This window comes from Lucilia sericata, unplaced genomic scaffold (assembly GCF_015586225.1).
Source record: "Lucilia sericata isolate MDLA Ls3-8-SP2 unplaced genomic scaffold, ASM1558622v1 Contig001527F_arrow, whole genome shotgun sequence".
In the NCBI taxonomy this organism is placed as follows: domain Eukaryota; kingdom Metazoa; phylum Arthropoda; class Insecta; order Diptera; family Calliphoridae; genus Lucilia; species Lucilia sericata.
The window spans coordinates 27,615-47,692 of NW_023995452.1; the positions used below are offsets into that span (position 1 = coordinate 27,615).

General features: G+C 32.9%; 1 pseudogene; it reads left to right on the top strand.

The window, feature by feature from the left end:
* Positions 1-18,916, top strand: part of LOC119611757 — a 44,755-nt pseudogene extending 25,839 nt beyond the window's left edge.
* Positions 18,917-20,078: the final 1,162 nt, after the last annotated feature.

The following is a 20,078-nucleotide window of genomic DNA, read 5'->3' on the forward strand; positions in this document are numbered from 1 at the left end:
ATATTCAGTCTATATTCTGGACTATATTCAGTCTATATGCTGGACTAAAGTTTGTCTATAATCTGGACTATAGTTTGTCTATAGTCTGGACTATAGTTTGTCTATAGTCTGGACTATAATTTGTCTATAGTCTGGACTATTGTTTGTCTATAGTTAGTCTATACTATAGTCTGGACTATAGTTAGTCTATAGACTGGACGACAGTTAGTCTATAGTCTGGACTATAGTCAGCCTATATTCTGGACTATAGTCAGCCTATAGTCTGGACTATAGCCACTCTATAGTATATTGCTTATATATTAGCCAATCCGCAGTTTGTACTATAATAAGTCTATAGTCTAGACTATGACCTTGATTAGATGGCAAGAAAAAGAAAGTGTCTGTCTTTCTCTTAAAGATCTAGTCCACCATTTTAAAAATAAACTTTATTTATATTATTAATTTTCTAAAATCGTTAGCCTATACGATAAATTTTATTCAAAATCATGTTCGTATGACAAATTGCTATTTTTATCATTCATTATATTCAATATCAGACTTCTTCAATTTTATACAGATCAAATGGCAATCAAATGCTTATCTCTTCTTTTTTCGACGCTAATCGTATAAATATTTGTTTAATTTATTGTATATACAAACATTTAAAAAATAAATAATAATAAAATGCAACAAAAAAAAGCAACTGGTTATAGCAGGTTATTGTGCGAATTTTATTTTTTGTTGTTGTAATATTTTAATTTAATTAAAACTAACTGGCTCTAATTGGTTTTAGAACCGTTGAACTTGACATAATTAAGGAAAAGTGCAATGAGAGAGAGTGAGTGAGTGTAATTTTTTTAATGAAATGTCTTATACATTTCCGAGTTTTAGATTTATACAAAAATATTTTTTCTTAAGGGTACCTACTCCAGATATGAAGTAAAATTCCCCTTAATGCTCATTAAGCGGCACAATTCAAATACTATTGCTCTCTTAACTTAATATTACACATTTTCTATTTACGTTTTCACATTGTTTTTGTTGGTTTAGGGAAGTAGATGACATTTATTTGATATGTTAATTATTAAGTTTACACACTGATATACAGACATGTCGATAGACATGTGTTAATTTTTTAAAGATGTTGGCCCACTAACTAGTCAAGCCTAATTATGGGTGATTCCATAAAAACCGACATTTCTATAGTTAGTATACATAAATATATTCAGTCTATATTTTGGACTACAGTCAGTCTATAGTCTGGACTATTGTCAGTCTAAATTCAGGACTACAGTCAGTCTATATTCTGGATTATAGTCAGTTTATATTCTGGGCTATTGTCAATCTATAGTCTGGTCTATAGTTTGGACTACAGTTAGTCTACAATCTGGACTATAGTCATTCTATATTAAGGATTATAGTAAATCAATAGTCTGAACTATAATTAGTCGAAAGTGTGGACTATAGACTGGACTATATATTCAGTCTATAATTTGGACTACAGGCAGTCTATAGTCTAGAATATAGTCAGTCTTTAGTTTGGACTACAGTGGATCTATTGACTGGACTAAAGTTAACCTATAGCCTCTACTATGGTCAATCTATTTCATTCTTATGGAATCACCCCCACCAAAGGTTTCTTGAGTTTCTGTTTAACTGTTAATTAAAATAAAATTTTCTATATAAATAAAAATTTGTAGCTAAAAATAAAATCTTACTTGGGAGAGGCGACGACAATCAATAATTGTGACAATAATTATTACTAACAATGGAACTGTGAAAAATTAAAATACACTCAGATAAAAAACATGTTAATTGAATGGACAATTGCGAATTTATTTCGTAGGTTTACGCTTGCAAGGTGAAAAAGAAAGAAACTTAATAAAAGGAAAAATACTTTAAAATAGTGATATAAAAATTGCGCGTTTTATATTTATAAGATAAAGTTCGATCTAGACTAACCACTTTTTTCTCAATGTCTTGAGATAAAAGAGCTAGAACTAGAACAGAACTAGAACAGGACTAGAACAGAACTAGAACAGAACTAGAACAGAGCTAGAACAGAACTAGAACAGAACTAGAAGAGAACTAGAACAGAACTAGAACAGAACTAGAACAGAACTAGAAGAGAACTAGAACAGAACTAGAACAGAACTAGAACAGAACTAGAACAGAACTAGAACAGAACTAGAAGAGAACCAGAACAGAACTAGAACAGAACTAGAACAGAACTAGAACAGAACTAGAACAGAACTAGAACAGAACTAGAACAGAACTAGAACAGAACTAGAACAGAACTAGAACAGAACTAGAACAGAAACTAGAACAGAACTAGAACAGAACTAGAACAGACTAGAACAGAACTAGAACAGAACTAGAACAGAACTAGAACAGAACTAGAACAGAACTAGAACAGAACTAGAACAGAACTAGAACAGAACTAGAACAGAACTAGAACAGAACTAGAACAGAACTAGAACAGAACTAGAACAGAACTAGAACAGAACTAGAACAAAACTAGAACAGAACTAGAACAGAACTAGAACAGAACTAGAACAGAACTAGAACTAGAACAGAACTAGAACAAACTAGAACAGAACTAGAACAGAACTAGAAGAGAACTAGAACAGAACTAGAACAGAACTAGAACAGAACTAGAACAGAACTAGAAGAGAACTAGAACAGAACTAGAAAACAGAACTAGAACAGAACTAGAACAGAACTAGAACAACTAGAACAGAACTAGAACAGAACTAGAACAGAACTAGAACAGAACTAGAACAGAACTAGAAGAACTAGAACAGAACTAGAACAGAACTAGAACAGAACTAGAACAGAACTAGAACAGAACTAGAACGAACTAGAACAGAACTAGAACAGAACTAGAACAGAACTAGAACAGAACTAGAACAGAACTAGAACAGAACTAGAACAGAACTAGAACACTAGAACAGAACTAGAACAGAACTAGAACAGAACTAGAACAAACTAGAACAAACTAGAACAGAACTAGAACAGAACTAGAACAGAACTAGAACAGAACTAGAACAGAACTAGAACAGAACTAGAACAGAACTAGAACAGAACTAGAACAGAACTAGAACAGAACTAGAACAGAACTAGAACAGAACTAGAACAGAACTAGACAGAACTAGAACAGAACTAGAACAGAACTAGAACAGAACTAGAACAGAACTAGAACAGAACTAGAACAGAACTAGAACAGAACTAGAACAGAACATACTAGAACTAGAACAGAACTAGAACAAACTAGAACAGAACTAAGAACAGAACTAGAACTAGAACTAGAACAGAACTAGAACAGAACAGAACTAGAACAGAACTAGAACAGAACTAGAACAGAACTAGAACAGAACTAGAACAGAACTAGAACAGAACTAGAACAGAACTAGAACAGAACTAGAACAGAACTTGAACAGAACTAGAACAGAACTAGAACAGAACTAGAACAGAAATAGAACAGAACTAGAACAGAACTAGAACAGAACTAGAACAGAACTAGAACAGAACTAGAACAGAACTATAACAGAACTAGAACAGAACTAGAACAACTAGAACAGAACTAGAACAGACAGAACTAGAACAGAACTAGAACAGAACTAGAACAGAACTAGAACAGAACTAGAACAGACTAGAACAGAACTAGAACAGAACTAGAACTAACTAGAACAGAACTAGAACAGAACTAGAACAGAACTAGAACAGAACTAAACAGAACTAGAACAGAACTAGAACAGAACTAGAACAGAACTAGAACTAGAACAGAACTAGAACAGAACTAGAACAGAACTAGAACAGAACTAGAACAGAACTAGAACAGAACTAGAACAGAACTAGAACGAACTAGAACAGAACTAGAACAGAACTAGAACAGAACTAGAACAGAACTAGAACATAACTAGAACAAACAGAACTAGGACTAGAACAGTACTAGGACTAGGACTAGAACAGAACTAGAACTGAACTAGAACTGAACTGGAACTGAACTAGAACTGACCTAGAACTGAACTAGAACTGACCTAGAACTGAACTAAAACTGAACTAGATCTTAACTAGAACTTAACTAGAACTGAACTAGAACTGAACTAGAACTGAACTAGAACTGAACTAGAACTGAACTAGAACTGAACTAGAACTTAACAAGAACTGAACTAGAACTGAACTAGAACTGAACTAGAACTGAACTAGAACTGAACTAGAACTGAACTAGAACTGGACTAGAACTGAACTAGAACTGAACTAGAACAGAACTAGAACAGAACTATAATAGAACTAGAACAGAACTAGAACAGAACTAGAACAGAACTAGAACAGAACTAGAACAGAACTTGAACAGAACTAGAACTGAACTAGAACTGAACTAGAACTGAACTAGAACTGAACTAGAACTGAAATAGAACTGAACTAGAACTGAACTAGAACTGAGTAGACTGAACTAGAACTGAACTAGAACTGAACTAAACTGAACTGAACTAGAACATAACTGAACTAGAACTGAACTAGAACTGAACTAGAACTGAACTAGATCTGAAACTAGATCTGAACTAGATCTGAACTAGATCTGAACTAGAACAGAACTAGAACTAAACTTCAACTGTAGTATAGCTTTTAATGAAGCAGTGATGTCTACTAAGCTTTTTTCCAAAACAGTAATGTTTAGCATTCAACGATTTGACATCTTCTAGTTCCACTCCTCCATTACTAGGTGAGAATATGTGTTTGACATCTTAATCAAAAAAAAAACTAAAAACATTTTAAAATTCTTTTAATGTGTTACATTAAATTATAATAAAATATATTAGTTTCACGAAAAAATTCGAAATAAATTTTACAACACTTTATGGCAACACCAACAATAATTGATTTAAATTCTCAGTCAATCCTTTATAATGATATCACATGTGTTTAACATATAAAAATACAAAATTGCAATTTTAACTTTTACAATTACAATAATAATCGATTATTTTAAACAATTACGTTAAATGTTAATTCGTTGAAGCGTAACGTGAAATTTTAATTTAAAAAAAAAAAAAATTCTCTAAAGAAATAAAAACGTCATGGTTTTTTAAATAGAATAACATCCTCAAGGGTAGAATAGATTTTTTTTTGTATGGTAATTAAATATTTTTCTCACGTGTAAACGCGTATGTAGGTTTACATTGGCTTGAGAAGTGGATAATGTTGTAAGAGGAAATGTTTTGTTTTAAAAATAATCAGGAAAACATTGAGTTAATTATTAGAATTTTAATAATCTAGGAACGGTTAGCTTCTAATGATCTGTCTGTGTTATGTTAATTATGACGAGATCTTTGTAAAATTCTATAATTTGTGTAAAAAAGAGAATTTATTAGACAGTTTGTCAAATGACTTAAAGAATATTAAAGTTTATTGCTGCTGTCAAAGCTAAAACTTAAAATAGTTTTAATCCGGGTGTCAAGGTCGGACACTAAGTGCCTACATCCACCATAAAGTCAATTTTTTTTTAAATTATTTCCTATTTTGTTAATTTTTATTATTATTTAATTTTTATTTAAATTATACTAATTTTATTTATTTAATTTTTTATTTTATTTTCAGTTATTATTATTTTTTGTTATATCAAAAAACCTCACACACATACACATACATCTACTACCTCAACTCCCTGCATTCCAAAATGCCTATAAAAAATCTATTATTACGCTTTCAACCGGCTCCCCTGTACATTGTTTTAATTCTATCAATTTGTTACTTTAGTGTTCAATTGATTTTAAGTCATTTAACACACGCACTCACCTTGTTAATGGCTTCGTATCATATGTTGTGTAACATTTTTGCATTGGCCGGCAGTATTATAACGATTAAGGTAAGTTTTACAAAAACATTTGATTTTTTTTTTTAAACTTTAAATTAGTAAAAACGATCTCAAAACATGTGCAATATTTCTTTCTTTATAAGGTTTTGTATAATTGATTAAAAAAAAAAAATAAATGTTAGAATGTAGTTTGGTAACTAAAGTTTTATCAATAAGGAAGAGGAATTGAAAAACCAGATCAAGAATGGTGAATATATTATGTAGATTTTGTAAAATGAATTAATTATATACAGTGGATCTAGAACAGAATCTAGAACAACTAGAACAGTACTAGAACAAAACTAGAACCGAACTAAAAACGGAACAAGAACAGAACTAGAAGCGGACATAGAACAGAACTAGAACAGAACTAAAACGGAACAAAAGCAGAACTAGAGCAGAAACTAAGCAGAACTAGAGCAGACATAGAACAGAACTAGAACAGACAGAACTAGAACAGAACTAGAACAGAACTAGAACAGAACTAGAAACAGAACTAGAACAGAACTAGAAACAGAACTAGAACAGAACTAGAACAGAACTAGAACAGAACTAGAACAGAACTAGAACAGAACTAGAACAGAACTAGAACAGAACTAGAACAGAACTAGAACAGAACTAGAACAGACTAGAACAGACTAGAACAGAACTAGAACAGAACTAGAACAGAACTAGACAGAACTAGAACAGAACTAGAACAGAACTAGAACAGAACTAGAACAGAACTAGAACAGAACTAGAACAGAACTAGAACAGAACTAGAACAGAACTAGAACAGAACTAGAACAGAACTAGAACAGAACTAGAAACAGAACTAGAACAGACTAGAACAGAACTAGAACAGAACTAGAACAGAACTAGAACAGAACTAGAACAGAACTAGAACAGAACTAGAACAGAACTAGAACAGAACTAGAACAGAACTAGAACAGAACTAGAACAGAACTAGAACAGAACTAGAACAGAACTAGAACAGAACTAGAACAGAACTAGAACAGAACTAGAACAGAACTAGAACAGAACTAGAACAGAACTAGAACAGAACTAGAACAGAACTAGAACAGAACTAGAACAGAACTAGAACAGAACTAGAACAGAACTAGAACAGAACTAGAACAGAATTAGAACAGAATAGAACAGAACTAGAACAGAACTAGAACAGAACTAGAACTAGAACAGAACTAGAACAGAACTAGAACAGAACTAGAACAGTACTAGAACAGAACTAGAACAGAACTAGAACTGAACTAGAACTGAACTGGAACAGAACTAGAACAGAACTAGAACAGAACTAGAACAGAACTAGAACAGAACTAGAACAGAACTAGAACAAAACTAGAGCAGAACTAGAACAGAACTAGAACAGAACTAGAACAGAACTAGAACAGAACTAGAACAGAACTAGAACAGAACTAGAACTGAACTAGAACTGAACTAGAACTGAACTAGAACTGAACTAGAACTGAACTAGAACTGAACTAGAACTGAACTAGAACTGAACTAGAACTGAACTAGAACTGAACTAGAACTGAACTAGAACTAGAACTGAACTAGAACTGAACTGAACTAGAACTGAACTAGAACTGAACTAGAACTGAACTAGAACTGAACTAGAACTGAACTAGAACTGAACTAGAACTGAACTAGAACTGAACTAGAACTGAACTAGAACTGAACTAGAACTGAACTAGAACTGAACTAGAACTGAACTAGAACTGACTAGAACTGAACTAGAACTGAACTAGAACTGAACTAGAACTGAACTAGAACTGAACTAGAACTGACTAGAACGAACTACTTGAACTAGAACTGAACTAGAACTACTAGACTGAACTAGACGAACTGAACTGACTAGAACTGAACTAGAACTGACTGAACTGAACTAGAACTGACTGAACTAGAACGGAACTAGAACTGAACTGACTAGAACTGGAACTAGAACTGAACTAGAACTGAACTAGAACTGAACTAGAACTGAACTAGAACAGAACTAGAACAGAACCAGAACAGAACTGACTAGAAACTGAACTAGAACTGAACTAGAACTGAACTAGAACTAAACTAGAACTGACCTAGAACTGAAATAGAACTGAACTAGAACTGAACTAGCAACTGAACTAGAACTGAACTAGAACTGAACTAGAACTGAATTAGAACTGGACTATGAAAGTATTTTTCTCCATTTGTTATACCCACCATCAAAAAAGATATATATATTGATTTTGTCATTCCGTTTGTAACACATCGAAATATTCGTCATAGACCCACTAAAGTATATATATTCTGAGTCCCTATTAAATTCTAAGACGATCTAGCCATGTCCGTCCGTCTGTCTGTCTGTTGAAAACACGATAGAGTCCGAACGGAATAAGCTAGAGGGTTGAAAATTTCCAGAAATATTCTCTATAGGTAAAGTATTGAAAATGGGGCATATCGGTCCACGTTTTCGGATAGCCCCTATACAAGTGGACCCCCGAAAAACAGCCTTAACGGGCATATATGTTTTAAAAGTGTAACTATAGCGATAAAATTCAACATAAATAAGTTTTATATGAGCCAAAAATTCCCTGCCAAATTGACTCTACCCCCCATTTAACGTTCCCTTCAGGAAATGACTCTAACGCTCATTACTTGCTTAAAAATATGAGTGTAGCGATGAAATTTGACATAAGCAAATCTCTTATGAACCAAAAACTCTCTACAAAATTGTATGTGGATCGGTCCATAATTGACCCTAACCCCATATAAGGTCCCCTTCAGAAAATGACAGTAACACTCTTTAATGGATTCAAAATACAGGTATAGCGATGAAATTCGACTGAAGTAAGTTCCTTGCGAGGTGACATCTCTTAACCAAATTGACGTACTCCCCCTATAAGGCCCCTTTCAGAAAATTACTCTAACGCTCATTACTGGCTTAAAAGTACAAGCATTGAGATGAAATTCGACATAAGTAAGTTTCTTATGAGTCAAAACCTATCTACTGACTTTTATGAGAATCGGCATATGATTGATTCCCATATAAGCTCCCGTACAGAAAATTACATTATTATTATTATTTATTGGCTTAAAAATACGAGTAAAGCAGTTTTAATTTATGTATTCAGTTCTAAATCTGGCAGTTTTGATGCAGAAATAGGGTGGCATCACGTTTGACTTTAAGCAGTGCTGTCAATTATGCTTTTTTCGAAAAAGAAGCATTAACAAAATAGCAGTAGCTTTCAGCAACTTTGTTTAAAATAAGCTCTTCTTATTAGGGTTCTATAAATCGACTTTCAAATAATCGAACAATCGACTTTTTGTCGAAAAAAGTCGAAAAGTCGAAGTCGACTATTTGTTCCAAAAAAAGTCGATAACTCGACTATCGTCTGTGAAAAAAGTCGAAAAGTCGACTTTGTGAATAAAAGTGGAAAAAAGTCGAAAAGTCTGAAAGTCGAAAAGTCGAAAAAAAGTCGATAAGTCGAAAAAAGTCGAATAAAGTCGAAAAAAGTCGAAGAAAGTCGAAAAAAGTCGAAAAGTCGTAAAAAGTCGTAAAAAGTCGTAAAAAGTCGAAAAAAAGTCGGAAAAAGTCGAAAAAAGTCGGAAAAAGTCGAAAAGTCGGAAAAAGTCGAAAAATCGAAAATTGTAGAAACAAGTCAAAATAGTAATAAATTTTAAAAAAGTGGAAAAAAAGTCAAAAACTCTAAAATAGTCGGAAAAACTCGAAAAAAAGTCAAAAAATAGTGGGGAAAAAAGTAGAAAGAAGTCGAAAATAGTCAAAAATCGAAAAGTCGAAAAGTCGACTATTTTAAAATACTTATAGTCGAAAAGTCTAAAAGTCGACTTTTATTTAAATGAAAAAAGTTGAAAAGTCGAAAAATCGACTTTTCATAAAATGCAAAAAGTCGAAAAGTCGACTTTTAACTAAATGAAAAAAGTCGATAAGTCGACTTTTCGTTTCAACTATAGAACCCTACTTCTTATATTCTTATTAATTAAAGAAGTTACATTTCAAAATCTCTGAGTTTTAAAATGTTTAAAACTTATTTACGACTTGTGTTTAATATTAAATCAATAAATTGTTTTAACTGCCGATCACGTTTTGAATATATTAATAAAAACAAAATCGAATTTTAATCATCAAAAAAACCAAAATACTAAAGGTCGTTTACACGGGGCATTGGCCCATTTTCCATTTGGTATAAAAAAAAACAGTAATAAAACAGTTTTTAAATAAAAATTTAACCATAAATAAACTTTTTATTTCAAGGTTAAAACAGAAATCAATAAATTCAATACTTGCATGTAAAATTTATTTGGTGACAATAATTTGCATATTTTTATGCAAAAACTACTTAAGAAAACATATTAATAATATTTATAAAACATAATTTATAGTTCGGAAACCTAAAAAGGCAAAAACTTAAAAATAAAACACTTGTACTTTTATATCAAAAAAATTTATAATTGACACAAATAGGAATTTTAATTAATTTTAAGCGTCACGTTTTAAACAGTTTTTTTTTTTCTTTTTTGTAGTCTACTCTCCATGCGGTAGTTAAAAATTTATGTAGTACGCGGCGTTTCCATGCACAAGTTGTTTGTGTTTTCAGTTTTTTTTTTTTTTCAAAACTTTGTACGTTTGCTGGGATTTAATTCAAGCCTACTACATACTCTAATTTGTTTTGTTTTGATTCAATACATATTACATAAATTTGTTTATATATTTTTTGTTTATAATTTTATAAAGTTTTTTTTTTTCATTGTTTTATAAATCACCACAATATACAGAGAAATGTTTTAACCAATAACTAACTGCTTGGAGGTATTTAGTGAAGCGTTAAACTTTTATACTCTTTGTTTATTTTTTTTTATAAATTTCAAATTTCATGATCGTTAAATTAAAGTGAAACTTTATAAAAGGTTTCTTTTGAAAGTCTGAAGTTTACAATCCTCTTTCCAGTTACAGTGCTGTTCTAGTTCTGTTCTAGTTCTGTTCTGTTCTAGTTCTGTTCTAGTTCTGTTCTAGTTATGTTCTAGTTCTGTTCTAGTTCTGTTCTAGTTCTGTTCTAGTTCTTCTAGTTCTGTTCTAGTTCTGTTCTAGTTCTGTTCTAGTTCTGTTCTAGTTCTTTCTAGTTCTGTTCTAGTTCTGTTCTAGTTCTGTTCTAGTTCTTTCTAGTTCTGTTCTAGTTCTGTTCTAGTTCTGTTCTAGTTCTGTTCTAGTTCTGTTCTAGTTCTGTTCTAGTTCTGTTCTAGTTCTGTTCTAGTTCTGTTCTAGTTCTGTTCTAGTTCTGTTCTTGTTCTAGTTCAGTTCTAGTTCAGTTCTAGTTCAGTTCTAGTTCAGTTCTAGTTCAGTTCTAGTTCAGTTCTAGTTCAGTTCTAGTTCAGTTCTAGTTCAGTTCTAGTTCAGTTCTAGTTCAGTTCTAGTTCAGTTCAGTTCTGTTCTAGTTTGCTCTAGTTCTGTTCTAGTTCTAGTTCAGTTCTAGTTCAGTTCTAGTTCTTTTCTAGTTCTTTCTAGTTCTGTTCTGTTCTAGTTCGTTTAGTTCTGTTCTAGTTCTGTTCTAGTTCTGTTCTAGTTCTGTTCTAGTTCTGTTCTAGTTCTGTTCTAGTTCTGTTCTAGTTCTGTTCTAGTTCTGTTCTAGTTCTGTTCTAGTTCTGTTCTAGTTCTGTTCTAGTCGTTCTAGTCTGTTCTAGTTCTGTTCTAGTGTGTTCTAGTGCTGTTCTAGTTCTGTTCTAGTTCTAGTTCTGTTCTAGTTCTGTTCTAGTTCTGTTCTAGTTCTGTTCTCTAGTTCTGTTCTAGTTCTGTTCTAGTTCTGTTCTAGTTCTGTTCTAGTTCTGTTCTAGTTCTGTTCTAGTTCTGTTCTAGTTCTGTTCTAGTTCTGTTCTAGTTCTGTTCTAGTTCTGTTCTAGTTCTGTTCTAGTTCTGTTCTAGTTCTGTTCTAGTTCTGTTCTAGTTCTGTTCTAGTTCTGTTCTAGTTCTGTTCTAGTTCTGTTCTAGTTCTGTTCTAGTTCTGTTCTAGTTCTGTTCTAGTCTAGTTCTGTTCTAGTTCTGTTCTAGTTCTGTTCTAGTTCTGTTCTAGTTCTGTTCTAGTTCTGTTCTAGTTCTGTTCTAGTTCTGTTCTAGTTCTGTTCTAGTCTGTTCTAGTTCTGTTCTAGTTCTGTTCTAGTTTAGTTCTGTTCTAGTTCTGTTCTAGTTCTGTTCTAGTTCTGTTCTAGTTCTGTTCTAGTTTGTTCTAGTTCTGTTCTAGTTCTGTTTAGTTCTGTTCTAGTTCTGTTCTAGTTCTGTTTAGTTTGTTCTAGTTATGTTCTAGTTCTGTTCTAGTTTGTTCTAGTTCTGTTCTATTCTGTTCTAGTTCTGTGTTTAGTTCTGTTTTAGTTCTAGTTCTATTCTGGTTCTGTTCTAGTTCTGTTTAGTTCTGTTCTAGTTCTGTTCTAGTTCTGTTCTAGTTCTGTTCTAGTTCTGTCTAGTTCTGTTCTAGTTCTAGTTCTGTTCTAGTTCTGTTCTAGTTCTGTTCTAGTTCTGTTCTAGTTCGTTCTAGTTCTGTTCTAGTTCTGTTCTAGTTCTGTTCTAGTTCTGTTCTAGTTCTGTTCTAGTTCTGTTCTAGTTCTGTTCTAGTTCTGTTCTAGTTCTGTTCTAGTTCTGTTCTGTTCTAGTTCTGTTCTAGTTCTGTTCTAGTTTGTTCTAGTTCTGTTCTAGTTCTAGTTCTGTTCTAGTTCTGTTCTAGTTCTGTTCTAGTTCTGTTCTAGTTCTGTTCTAGTTCTGTTCTAGTTCTGTTTAGTTCTGTTCTAGTTCTGTTCTAGTTCTGTTCTAGTTCTGTTCTAGTTCTGTCTTGTTCTGTTCTAGTTCTGTTCTAGTTCTGTTCTAGTTCTGTTCTAGTTCTGTTCTGTTCTAGTTGCTCTAGTTTGTTCTAGTTCTGTTCTAGTTCTGTTCTAGTTCTGTTCTAGTTCTGTTCTAGTTCTGTTCTAGTTCTGTTCTAGTTCTGTTCTAGTTCTGTTCTAGTTCTGTTCTAGTTCTGTTCTAGTTCTGTTCTAGTTCTGTTCTAGTTCTGTTCTAGTTCTGTCTAGTTCTGTTCTAGTTCTGTTCGTTCTGTTCTAGTTCTGTTCTAGTTCTGTTCTAGTTCTGTTCTAGTTCTGTTCTAGTTCTGTTCTAGTTCTGTTCTAGTCTGTTCTAGTTCTGTTCTAGTTCTGTTCTAGTTCTGTTCTAGTTCTGTTCTAGTTCTGTTCTAGTTCTGTTCTAGTTCTGTTCTAGTTCTGTTCTAGTTCTGTTCTAGTTCTGTTCTAGTTCTGTTCTAGTTCTGTTCTAGTTCTGTTCTAGTTCTGTTCTAGTTCTGTTCTAGTTCTGTTCTAGTTCTGTTCTAGTTCGTTCTAGTTCTGTTCTAGTTCTGTTCTAGTTCTGTTCTAGTTCTGTTCTAGTTCTGTTCTAGTTCTGTTCTAGTTCTGTTCTAGTTCTGTTCTAGTTCTGTTCTAGTTCTGTTCTAGTTCTGTTCTAGTTCTGTTCTAGTTCTGTTCTAGTTCTGTTCTAGTTCTGTTCTAGTTCTGTTCTAGTTCTGTTCTAGTTCGTTCTAGTTCAGTTCTAGTTCAGTTCTAATTCTGTTCTAGTTCAGTTCTAGTTCAGTTCTAGTTCAGTTCTAGTTCAGTTCTAGTTCAGTTCTAGTTCAGTTCTAGTTCAGTTCTAGTTCTGTTCTAGTTCTGTTCTAGTTCTGTTCTAGTTCTGTTCTAGTTCTGTTCTAGTTCAGTTCTAATTCTGTTCTAGTTCTGTTCTAGTTCTGTTCTAGTTCTGTTCTAGTTCTGTTCTAGTTCTGTTCTAGTTCTGTTCTAGTTCTGTTCTAGTTCTGTTCTAGTTCAGTTCTAGTTCTGTTCTAGTTCTGTTCTAGTTCTGTTCTAGTTCTGTTCTAGTTCTGTTCTAGTTCTGTTCTAGTTCTGTTCTAGTTCTGTTCTAGTTCTGTTCTAGTTCTGTTCTAGTTGTTCTAGTTCTGTTCTAGTTCTGTTCTAGTTCTGTTCTAGTTCTGTTCTAGTTCTGTTCTAGTTCTGTTCTAGTTCTGTTCTAGTTCTGTTCTAGTTCTGTTCTAGTTCTGTTCTAGTTCTGTTCTAGTTCTGTTCTAGTTCTGTTCTAGTTCTGTTCTAGTTCTGTTCTAGTTCTGTTCTAGTTCTGTTCTAGTTCTGTTCTAGTTCTGTTCTAGTTCTGTTCTAGTTCTGTTCTAGTTCTGTTCTAATTCTGCTCTAGTTCTTTCTAGTTCTGTTCTACTTCTGCTAAGTTCGATTATAGTTGAAAAAACTTTTATCAAATAGCTGAAAGTTGTACATAGAGGAAATATCTGAAAGCATTTAAAAGAGGTCAACCTGTAGCATAAAATTCACAAGCCTAGTAATTAATACACAACGTCATTATTATTACTATTTTTTTGTTGGAAAATATACAAATATACAACTTGATTTAACGCAGAAATGAAAATAAAACAAATTTATACATTTCCAGCAGCAATATCAAAGTATTATGTGTGTAATTTTTAAAGCCATAGATATGAAATTTATACTTTACCCACTTTTTCAAGTGGAAAATTGCCAAGTTTAATGATGATTTGTATACAACACAACTTATAAATTGTGTGAAAAATAATACTATTATAAAGTGAATCTAAATTTAATGAAAATTATTTACATAGTACATTATTATAATAATTATGTTTTCCTTTACAGCACAATGAATTACACAATGAACAAGAACTCTCCAGTCCGCTGCTAACCAAAGAAACACAAAAAACATACTCAGTATTACCCATCCGGATGATCCGAATATACCCAAGTACCCACCTATAAGTAGCCCCGAATTTAAAACTCGAAACACCTTTGGCTGGGCCCGCATAGAAATATTGTCTATGCTTATTGTATGCATTACTTTGGCTTCATTATCATTCTCCTTGCTGGTAGAGGCTTTACAGACTTTGGTGCACATTGATCATCAGGATTCTATGCATTTACCTTTCCATGTTATGATTTTGGGTTTTGTCGGTTTGCTGTTGAATGTTTTTACCTATTTTGTTATAGGCGGTTATACTCTGCATCAGGGCAGTTTTTTGCACATCAATCCTACTGATGGTAAAGTTGTTGTGGAACCTAGTAATATAACCATAGACAGTGATGCTAATGTTTATCAATTACGAATGACGTTAAAATGATATGCACTTAAAGGAAGATTTGAAGACGGAATTGGGTAAAGTTCATTATCGTGCTAGAAGAGAAGGACCCGCTGAATTGTTGCGTGATGTTAGTAGTACCATTTTCGTCATTGTTTGCGCAGTTATTGTACACTTTGCCAAGGATAAGGAACATACTGCTAAATTTATTGATCCTGTTTTGTCGATATTTTCTTGTGTTCTAGTGGTGGCCCTCAGTTATCCATACAGTGAGTATATTTAATGATCTAAAGTGAACTTGAACTAGAACTAGAATAGAACTGAACTAACAACTAGAACAGAACTAGAACAGAACTAGAACATGACTAGAACAGACTAGAACAGAACTACAGAACATAACAGAACTAGAACAGAACTAGAACAGAACTAGAACAGAACTAGAACAGAATTAGAATAGAACTAGAACAGAACTAGAACAGAACTAGAACAGAATTAGAATAGAACTAGAACAGAACTAGAACAGAATAGAACAGAACTAGAATAGAACTAGAACAGAACTAGAACAGAACTAGAACAGAACAGAACTAGAACAGAACTAGAACAGAACTAGAACAGAACTAGAACAGAACTAGAACAGAACTAGAACAGAACTAGAACAGAACTAGAACAGAACTAGAACAGAAACTAGAACAGAACTAGAACAGAACTAGAACAGAACTAGAACAGAACAGAACTAGAACGGAACTAGAACAGAACTAGAACAGAACTAGAACAGAACTAGAACAGAACTAGAACAGAACTAGAACAGAACTGAACAGAACAGAACTAGAACAGAACTAGAACTAGAACAGAACTAGAACAGAACTAGAACAGAACTAGAACAGAACTAGAACAGAACTAGAACAGAACTAGAACAGAACTAGAACAGAACTAGAACAGAACTAGAACAGAACTAGAACAGAACTAGAACAGAACTAGAACAGAACTAGAACAGAACTAGAACAGAACTAGAACAGAACTAGAACAGAACTAGAACAGAACTAGAACAGAACTAGAACAGAACTAGAACAGAACTAGAACAGAACTAGAACAGAACTAGAACAGAACTAGAACAGAACTAGAACAGAACTAGAACAGAACTAGAACAGAACTAGAACAGAACTAGAACAGAACTAGAACAGAACTAGAACAGAACTAGAACAGAACTAGAACAGAACTAGAACAGAACTAGAACAGAACTAGAACAGAACTAGAACAGAACTAGAACAGAACTAGAACAGAACTAGAACAGAACTAGAACAGAACTAGAACAGAACTAGAACAGAACTAGAACAGAACTAGAAAACTAGAAGAACTAGAACAGAACTAGAACAGAACTAGACGAACTAGAACAGAACTAGAACAGAAAGAACAGAACTAGAACAGAAAAACTAGAACAGAACTAGAGCAGAACTAGAACAGAACTAGAACAGAACAGAACTACAACAGAACTAGAACAGAACTAGAACAGAACTAGAACAGAACTAGAACAGAACTAGAACAGAACAGAACTAGAACAGAACTAGAACAGAACTAGAACAGAACTAGAACAGAACTTGAACAGAACTAGAACAGAACTAGAACAGAACTAGAACAGAACTAGAACAGAACTAGAAACAGAACTAGAACAGAACTAGAACAGAACTAGAACAGAACTAGAACAGAACTAGAACAGAACTAGAACAGAACACAACTAAAACAGAACTAAAACAGAACTAAAACAGAGCTAAAACAGAGCCAGAACAGAACTAGAACAGAACTACAACAGACTAGAACAGAACTAGAACAAACTAGGACAGAACTAGAACTGAACTAGAACAGAACTATAGATAGACTAAAGATTAGACTATAGTAGTCTATAGACTAGACAATAGACAGATCCATAGACTAACCTATAGACTAGACTATAGACAGACTATAGACTAGACTATAGACTAGACTATAGACTAGACTATAGACTAGACTATAGACTAGACTATAGACTAGACTATAGACTAGACTATAGACTAGACTATAGACTAGACTATAGACTAGACTATAGACTAGACTATAGACTAGACTATAGACTAGACTATAGACTAGACTATAGACTAGACTATAGACTAGACTATAGACTAGACTATAGACTAGACTATAGACTAGACTATAGACTAGACTATAGACTAGACTATAGACTAGACTATAGACTAGACTATAGACTAGACTATAGACTAGACTATAGACTAGACTATAGACTAGACTATAGACTAGACTAGACTATAGACTAGACTATAGACTAGACTATAGACTAGACTGTAGACTAGACTATAGACTAGACTAGGCCATAGACTATACTAAAGACTATACTATAGACTATACTATAGACTAAACTATAGACTAGGCCATAGACTATACTATAGACCAGATTAAGACTAGACTGTATTTGAAATGCACAAGAACCGTCTATATTTATTAAATTTCACATTTTTCCTCTTCTTACAGTGAAAGAGGCCTGCTTGATACTCCAAACAATACCCGGCAACATTGATATGGACAATTTTGAGAGTACCTTAGTCAAGAAGTTCCCCCAAATTGTCAGCTATCATGATCTACACATATGGCAGCTATCGTCTCACAAATACATTGCCACTGTACACATTATCTTTGAAAATCCCAAATGTACGAGAAAATTCTCGATGATGTGCGTCAACATTTTCATGACCACAGCATTACCAATGTCACAATACAACCCGAGTTTCATAGTGAAAATACCACAAATTCCTCATCGGAATGTTTGGTTGCAATGTACACGTCCCGAGTGTTTGGATAAGGTTTGTTGTAAGGATTCCATAACAGATTTAAGAGAAGTGAGTGTTTGTTCGAGTAGCGATGGACATGAACATCATGATCATGAACACGAACATGAGCATGATAATGGCAAGAAATCTTGTGGTAAAAGTAAAAAACATAAGGATCAATCATGGTCATGGACATTCTCATGCGCACAAACATCATGGCCACTCTCATGGTCACAGTCACAAACATGATCACAGTCATGATAAACATAGTCACAATCACAAAGATCACAAAGTTCAAGCAAAAGAAGTCCAAGAAGTTCCTAAGAAAATGCAACTAACGGTAAAGCACAATGTGATGCTACAGCAGCAGAAACAGTTAAAGCAGACGCCACTAACAGTATTCCTGCCACTATGGAAGCAAATGACAAACATTTAGCTGAAACTTCTGCAAATAGTGAAAACCTCCACAATCTCATTAAAGGCAGAAAAGACTGAAATAGCAGAACCAAGCCCAGCACCAGACAGTCAGGAGCCAGCAGCTTCAACAGTTGTGAGACGCAATAAGGAATCCACTAAAGATCAGACCAAATGTTAATTAAACATCAACAATCACACATAATTTAGTTTTATTTTATACTTTATAATCCCATATTAAAAACATTTAAATATTAGCATACTTTTAGGCTTGTAAGAAATTGAACAAAATTTACAAAACACTATATAGTAAAAGTAGTTAATTAAATTTTTTACTAACGTAAGTTATATAATTTTAGAAATTATTTAAAATTCTTCTTCTAAACTAACGATTTTATTTTATATCTTTTAAACTTCAACAATTTTTTTTTTTTGTAAAAACAGTCTCTTTTTCTATTGAAAAACCAAAGATTTCGCCTTTTTTGTCTGTTAAAGTTTAAACCAAACAATTTTTTATAAATTTTATTTAATAAGAAAGCTATTATGCATTTTATATTTACCTATAAAGACCCTAAAATAAATACATTTACATACGTACATATATTTTTTAAGAATTTTATACATCATAAACATTAACGTTAAATTATACATTATTACTAGTATTTTAGTTTTTATTTAAAACAACCAATTCAAAAGAAATATTATTTAAAAAAGTATTTCATTTGCCATATTAACAATAAAACACAAATGTTAACTGTTAGTGAAAATTATAATTATTTGTTGCTAATTAATTGTAATTTTATAGTTTAATTTTAACAAGTATTGTTTTTATTATAGATTTTTATGTTTTAGCTTTAAGTTTAATAGTGTTGTGAACATTTTTTATAGCTTTTACATCTAAGGATTTGATGATCAATAAAACGTTTAGTCTTGAAATTAATCCACAAAGATGAAGATGGTAAACTATTAAAACTAACAAGAAGTGAATAAAACTGAACTAGAACTAAACTAGAAATAACTAGAACTGAACTAGAACATAACTAGAACTGAACTGAACTAGAACAGAAACTAAAACGAACTAGAACTGAACTAGAACAGAACTAGAACAAACTAGAACTGAACGCGAACATAACTCGAACAGAACAAGAACAGAACTAGAACATAACCAGAACATAACTAGAACAAAACTAGAACTGAAACTCGAACATAACTAGAAACAGAACTAGACTAGAAACTGAACTAGAACTGAACTAGAACTGAACATGAACTAGAACTGAACTAGAACTGAACTAGAACTGAACTAGAACTGAACTAGAACTGAACTAGAACTGAACTAGAACTGAACTAGAACTGAACTAGAACTGAACTAGAACTGAACTAGAACTGAACTAGAACAGAACTAAAACAGAACTAGAACTGAACTAGAACAGAACTAGAACAAAACTAGAACTGAACTCGAACATAACTAGAACAGAACAAGAACAGAACAAGAACAGAACAAGAACAGAACTAGAACATAACTAGAACATAACTAGAACAAAACTAGAACTGAACTCGAACATAACTAGAACAGAACTAGAACAGAACTAGAACAGAACTAGAACAGAACTAGAACAGAACTAGAACAGAACTAGAACAGAACTAGAACAGAACTAGAACAGAACAGAACTAGAACAGATCTAGAACATAACTAGAATAACTAGAACTGAACTAGAACTGAACTAGAACTGAACTACAACTTAACTACAACTGAACTACAACTGAACTAGAACTGAACTAGAACTAGAACAGAACTAAAACAGAACTGGAACTGAACTAGAACTGAACAAGAACAGAACTAGAACATAACTAGAATAACTAGAACAAAACTAGAACTGAACTAAAACTGAACTAGAACTG